Source organism: Arachis ipaensis, chromosome B1 (assembly GCF_059453495.1).
Source record: "Arachis ipaensis isolate K30076 ecotype BB chromosome B1, ASM5945349v1, whole genome shotgun sequence".
NCBI lineage: Eukaryota > Viridiplantae > Streptophyta > Magnoliopsida > Fabales > Fabaceae > Arachis > Arachis ipaensis.
In genome coordinates this window covers 57,925,774-57,932,577 of record NC_142436.1, presented here as the reverse complement: position 1 = coordinate 57,932,577, position 6,804 = coordinate 57,925,774, and the positions used below count along the sequence as shown (strand labels likewise).

Below are 6,804 nucleotides of genomic sequence, written 5' to 3'. Positions count from 1 at the left end.
GTTGAGGCTTTTGTTGATCCTTCCATGAGAAATTTGGATGATTTCTCCATGAGGGGTTATAGGTGTTTCCATAAGGTTCACCCATGTAATTCACCTCTGCTATTGCAGGGTTCTCAGGATCATAAGCTTCTTCTTCAGAAGATGCCTCTTTAGTACTGTTGGATGATTCCTTCAATCCATTCATACTCTGAGAGATCATATTGACTTGCTGAGTCAATATTTTATTCTGAGCCAATATGGCATTCAGAGTATCAATTTCAAGAACTCCCTTCCTCTGAGGTGTCCCATTACTCACAGGATTCCTCTCAGAAGTGTACATAAACTGGTTATTAGCAACCATGTCAATGAGTTCTTGAGCTTCTGCATGCGTTTTCTTTAGGTGAATGGATCCACCTGCAGAAGTATCCAACGACATCTTAGCTAATTCAGACAGACCATCATAGAATATATCCAGGATGGTCCATTCTGAAGCATGTCAGAAGGACACTTTTTGGTCAGTTGCTTGTATCTCTCCCAAGCTTCATAGAGGGATTCACCTTCTTTCTGTCTGAAGGTTTGAACATCCACTCTAAGCTTACTAAGCTTTTGAGGAGGAAAGAACTTGGCTAAGAAAGTCGTGACCAGCTTATCCCAAGAGTTCAGGCTATCTTTAGGTTGAGAGTCCAACCATACTCTAACTCTGTCTCTTACAGCAAACGGGAAAAGCATAAGCTTGTAGACCTCGGGGTCAACCCCATTGGTCTTAACAGTATCACAGATCTGCAAGAACTCAGTTAAGAACTGAAAAGGATCTTCTGATGGAAGTCCATGAAATTTGCAGTTCTGTTGCATTAGAGCAACTAATTGAGGTTTCAGCTCAAAATTGTTTACTCCAATGGTAGGGATTGAGATGCTTCTTCCATCAAACTTGGAAGTAGGTGTAGTATAATCACCAAGCATCCTCCTTACATTGTTATTATTTTCGGCTGCCATCTCCTCTTCCTTTTCGAAAATTTCTGTAAGGTTGTCTCTGGATTATTGTATTTTAGCTTCTCTCAGTTTCCTCTTCAGAGTCCTTTCAGGTTCAGGGTCTGCTTCAACAAGAATGTTCTTGTCCTTGCTCCTGCTCATATGAAAAAGAAGGGAACAGAAAATAATAATAGGGATCCTTTTTACCACAGTATAGAGGTTCCTTATTGTTAGTAGAAGAAAAGAAGAATGTAATGTAAGGAAGAGAAGAGGAAAAACTCGAACACAGAGAGGAGGATGGGGTTTGAAGTTTTGGGTGGAAGAGAAGTGTTAGTAGATGAATAAATAAATAGAAGGAGATGAGAGGTAAGAGAATTTCGAAAATTAATTAAAATAAAAGCTAAATTTAAAGTTAAATTTTGAAAATTAAAGTTTGAAATTAAATTAAAAATTAAAATTTAAAATAATTAGTTAATTAAAAAGGAATTTTGAAAAAAAAGAGGGAGGGATTTTCGAAAATTAAAGGTAGAAAGTTAGTTGGGCAGTTTTGAAAAAGATAAGAATCAAACAAAAAGTTAAGTGGTTAAGAGATTTTGAAAATCAAATTTCGGAAAGATAAGATTGAAATTTGAAAAAGATGTGATTGAAACAAAAAGATAAGATTGATTGAAAAAGATTTGAAAGTCAAATTTTGAAAATATAGGAAGTTAGAAAAGAAGTTAGAAAAGATTTTAAATTTGATTTCGAAAAAGATATGATTGAAATTGAAAAAGATATGATTGAAAATTATTTTGAAAAAGGTTTGAAAAAGAAATTTAAAAAGATTTGATTTTAAAAATTAAAGTTGATTACTTAACTAACAAGAAACAAAAAGATTTGATTTTAAAATTTAAAGATTGAACCTTTCTTATTAGGCAAGTAACAAACTTTACATTTTTGAATCAATCACATTAATTGTTAGTAATATTTTCGAAAATTATGAGATAGAATTAAGAAAAATATTTTTGAAAAATATTTTTATATTTTTCGAAAATAAATTAGAAAAAATGAAAAAGATTTTATTTTTGAAAAATATTTTGAAAAATATAGGATTTTCAAATTGAAAATTTGGTTTGACTCATAAGAAACAACTAAATTTTAAAAAGTTTTAGAAAAGTCAACTCAAATTTTCGAAAATTTATGAGTGAAAAAGGGAAAGATATTTTTTTTATTTTTGAATTTTTAATGATGAAAGAGAAAAACACAAAATTGACTCAATGCATGAAAATTTTGGATTAAAACATGTGATGCATGCAAGAACACTATGAATGTCAAGATGAACACCAAGAACACTTTGAATGTCAAGATGAACACCAAGAACTATTTTTGAAAAATTTTCAAGAAAAGAAAACATGCCAGACACCAAACTTAAACATTTTTAATTTTTAGACACTAAGAATTCAACAATGCATATGAAAAACAAGAAAAGACACAAAACAAGAAAATATGAAGATCAAACAAGAAGACTGGCCAAAAACAACTTGAAGATCATGAAGAATGCAATGCATGAAATTTTTGAAAATAATTTTTAGAAAATTAAAAAGATGCAATTGACACCAAACTTAAAATTTGACTCAAGACTCAAACAAAAAACACAAAAAAATATTTTTGATTTTATGATTTTGTAAATTTTTTGTATTTTTCGAGAATTAATTGGGAAAAACGAAAAAGAAGAAAATATTTTTTTGATTTTTTTCGAAAATAAGAATAATAAAATCAAAAAGGTTAAAATTAAAATAAAGTTACCTAATCTGAGCAACATGATGAACCGTTAGTTGTCCAAACTCGAACAATCCCCGACAACGGCGCCAAAAACTTGGTGTGCAAAATCGTGATCATTGCTCCCTTGGTAACGGCGCTAAAAACTCAATACGCACGTTCATGATCTTAATTCTATTTCACAACTTCGTACAATTAACCAGCAAGTGCACTGGGTCGTCCAAGTAATACCTTACGTGAGTAAGGATCGAATCCCACGGAGATTGTTGGTATGAAGCAAGCTATGGTCATCTTGTAAATCTCAGTCAGGCGGATTAAATTGTTTTAAGAAATTATAGTGGATGAAAATAAATAAAATATAAAATAGGATAGTGGTACTTATGTAATTCATTGGTGAGAATTTCAGATAAGTGTATAGAGATGCTTTCGTCCCTCTGAACCTCTGCTTTCCTGCTGTCTTCATCCAATCCTTCATACTCCTTTCCATGGCAAGCTGTATGTAGGGCATCACCGTTGTCAATGGCTACTTCCCATCCTCTCTGTGAAAATGGTCCGATGCGCTGTCACTGCATGGCTAATCATCTGGAGGTTCTCGATCATACTGGAATAGGATTCATCCTCCTTTTGCGTCTGTCACTACGCCCAGTACTTGCGAGTTTGAAGTTCGTCACAGCCATCCCTTCCCGGATCCTACTCGGAATACCACAGACAAGGTTTAGACTTTCCGGATCTCAGGAATGGCCATCCATGGGTTCTAACTTATACCACGAAGATTCCAATATCTCAGACTCGGTCCTCTATATTAGATATCTAAGAGATACTCATTCTAGCTTGTTTGCATGTAGAATGGAAGTGTTTGTCAGGCATGCGTTCATAGGTGAGAATGATGATGAGCGTCACATAATCATCACATTCATTATATTCTTGGATGCGAATGGATATCTTAGAATAGGAATAAGCTTGAATTGAATAGAAAAATAGTAGTACTTTGTATTAATTCATGAGGAACAGCAGAGCTCCACACCTTAATCTATAGAGTGTAGAAACTCTACTGTTTGAAAATACATAAGTGATAATGGTCCAGGCATGGCCGAATGGCCAGCCCCCATGAAAGTCTAAGATAGCATAAAACTAATTAAAGATGATCCGAAGATTTCAAATAAATAGTAAAAAGTCCTATTTATACTAGACTAGCTACTAGGGTTTACAGAAGTAAGTAATTGATGTAGAAATCCACTTCCAGGGCCCACTGATGCGCGGAAAACTTGTCTCATAACAAATTTCCTTCGGCAAGTGTACCGAATTTGTCGTCAAGTAAAAACTCACAATAGAGTGAGGTCGAATCCCACAAGAATTGATTGATCAAGTAACTTTAATTAGAGGAATGTTCTAGTTGAGCAAATCCAGGAATTGAGTTTAGAATTGCAGAAAATAAAATGGCGGGAAGGTAAATGACAGAAAAAGTAAATGCTAGAATTAAAGAACTGAAAGTAAATGACTGAAGTAAATTGCAGAATTGTAAATGGGAATGGGGGGATTGCTCATGAAAGTAAATGACAGAAAATAAAGAGAATGGGTAAGATCAGAAATGGGGAGTTCATTGGGCTTAGGAGATGTTGCATTCTCCGGATCAATTTCATTTTCATCTCTTCCTCAATCAATGCACTCATTGATCTCCTTGGCAATCTTAAGTGATTGAATTACAATTTCTTGTAATTCAATCTCTCAAATCTTGATCAATAGCCAATTCCTTGGTCAATTGCTCATGAGAAGAGATGAAGTATGGTCACTGATTATACCACATGCATTTTCCAAATCAAGTGTTGAGAGGATTATAGTCACATACCCATCCAAACCCAATTTGGTCCAGCATGAGAAAGCATTTCTAGCTTGATCTCTTCATTCCTCTTTCAAGGTTCAGAAGAGATCCAAGTATGAATAGCTTCTTTTCCAAGATAACTACCCAATTGGATGAAGATCGAAAGCTTTCAAGTAAAATCAAGAGAAAAGATAGAAGAAGAATAATGAAAACTAATATTGATCCATCAAATTACAACAGAGCTCCCTAACCCAATGAAAGGGGTTTATTTGTTCATAGCTCTGGAAAATGAAAACAAAGATGGAGAATACATGATGAAACTAGAAGTGCAGAGAAAGTAAAATACAGAGAGTAATTCTATGCCAAGTGGCTCCCTATATTTTCCAACTCACCTAATTAATTCTATGCCAAGTGGATTTTAGGTATTTCTTGGAATAGGATCCATTGATCATTTTGCTCAGGTCCCTCAATTTCAACCAGAAAATACCTAAAATCACAGAAAAACACACAAACTCATAGTAAAGTCCAGAAATGTGATTTTTATTTAAAAACTAATAAAAACATAATAAAAACTAACTAAAATATACTAAAAACATACTAAAAACAATGCCAAAAAGCATATAAATTATCCGCTCATCAAGGACCTAGGATTCCAGGATTGAAAACACTCTGTATTTTACTTTTCTCTGTAATTCAGTTTTTACTTTCAATGCAATTTACATTCCACTTTTCCTTTCCCAGAGCTATGAACAACTAAACCCACCTTCATTGGGTTAGGGAGCTCTGTTGTAATTCAATGGATCAATTCTAGTTCTTATTCTTCTTCTTCTTTCCATTCTCTTTGATTTACTTGAAAGCTTTTGATCTTCATCCAATTGGGTAACTGTCTCGGAAGAGAAGTTATTCATACTTGGATTTCCTCTGAACCTTGGAAAAGGAATGAGGAAATCATGCTAGAAACGCTTTCTCATGTTGGATTGGGTTGGGGGTTGGATGGATATAGTGACATATAATCCTACCATTACTTGGATCTAGGAAAACATGTGGTATAATCAGTGACCGTATTTCATCTCTTCCCATGAGCAATTAGATCAAGGAATTGGGCAATTGGTCAAACTTAGAGAGATTGAATTGCCAAGGAATTGGGATTCAATCACCTAAGATTGTCAAGGGATCAATGAGTTGCATGGATTGAGGAAGAGGTAAGAATGAACTTGATCCGGAGAATACAATATATCCTGAGCCCAATGAATCTCCCATCTCTGATCTTTCCATTCTCTTTCTTTTGTTGTTTTACATTTATGTTCATCATCCCCATTCCCATTTAAGTTTCTGCAATTTACCTTCTGCCATTTATATTCTGTTATTTACATTCCTTGCTATTTACGATTCTCGCCATTTTAATGTCTGCAATTCCCAATTTAAATCTGCTCAGTTCAATTAGAATACTCCTCTGATTAAAGTTGCTCAACCAATCAATCCCTGTGGGATTCAACCTCACTCTACTGTGAGTTTTTACTTGACAACAATTCGGTATACTTGCCGAAGGAAATTTGTAGCAATACAGATTTTCGTGCATCAAGTATTTTTCTAACAACCAAATTAATCTATAGAATTAAGAGCTATATAATACTACAAACAAGCCAATCACAATTATTTCTCAATCAGATAAGAATTACTAAGTAAAGATTAATTCTAATCACAAAATAGTAGTGAGTCACATATTGAGACAATTATAATTTGGTATTAACAGTCTCTAATCAATAATTCAATTACTACACATGAATCCAGAACAAACAGAAAAAGATACAAGAAAAAAAGAGAAAAAACCAGATCCAATCAATAGTGAGAAAAAGCCACAGACAAAAAGAAGAAACAATTAAGACCTGAATGGCATTGTGGAAGATACAGGGAATCAAAACATGTTATCAAAAATGAAACTTTTTCAGCTTCAATGCATTATTAATCAGCACTTTCATTTATAAATTGCGACAAATAAACAGAATTAAAAAATCAAAAACCCTAAGGCTTGAAAAATTTTAAAATTGAATTTAAAAATCAGAATCATAACAACAAATGATGACAAATAAAAAGAATTTAAAAACAGAATTAAGAAAAAAAATCAAAAACCCTAAGAGATTGGAAGATGCTGCGACAGAGGAAAAGAGGCTGGACGTTGGCGGAGAGGCTGGACGTTGCAAGACTGACAATTGACGAATTGTGATGGAGCACGACGACGCTGAGAACGACGAAACACCAAGGCGTTGAGAATGACAAAA

At 33.8% G+C, this 6,804-nt stretch overlaps 1 non-coding gene across 1 annotated transcript; it reads left to right on the top strand.

The window, feature by feature from the left end:
• Positions 1-468: 468 nt before the first annotated feature.
• On the top strand, positions 469-576 carry LOC148576691 (small nucleolar RNA R71). Its single transcript, XR_015903134.1, has one exon. It is a non-coding gene; the product is annotated as a small nucleolar RNA R71 (small nucleolar RNA).
• Positions 577-6,804: the final 6,228 nt, after the last annotated feature.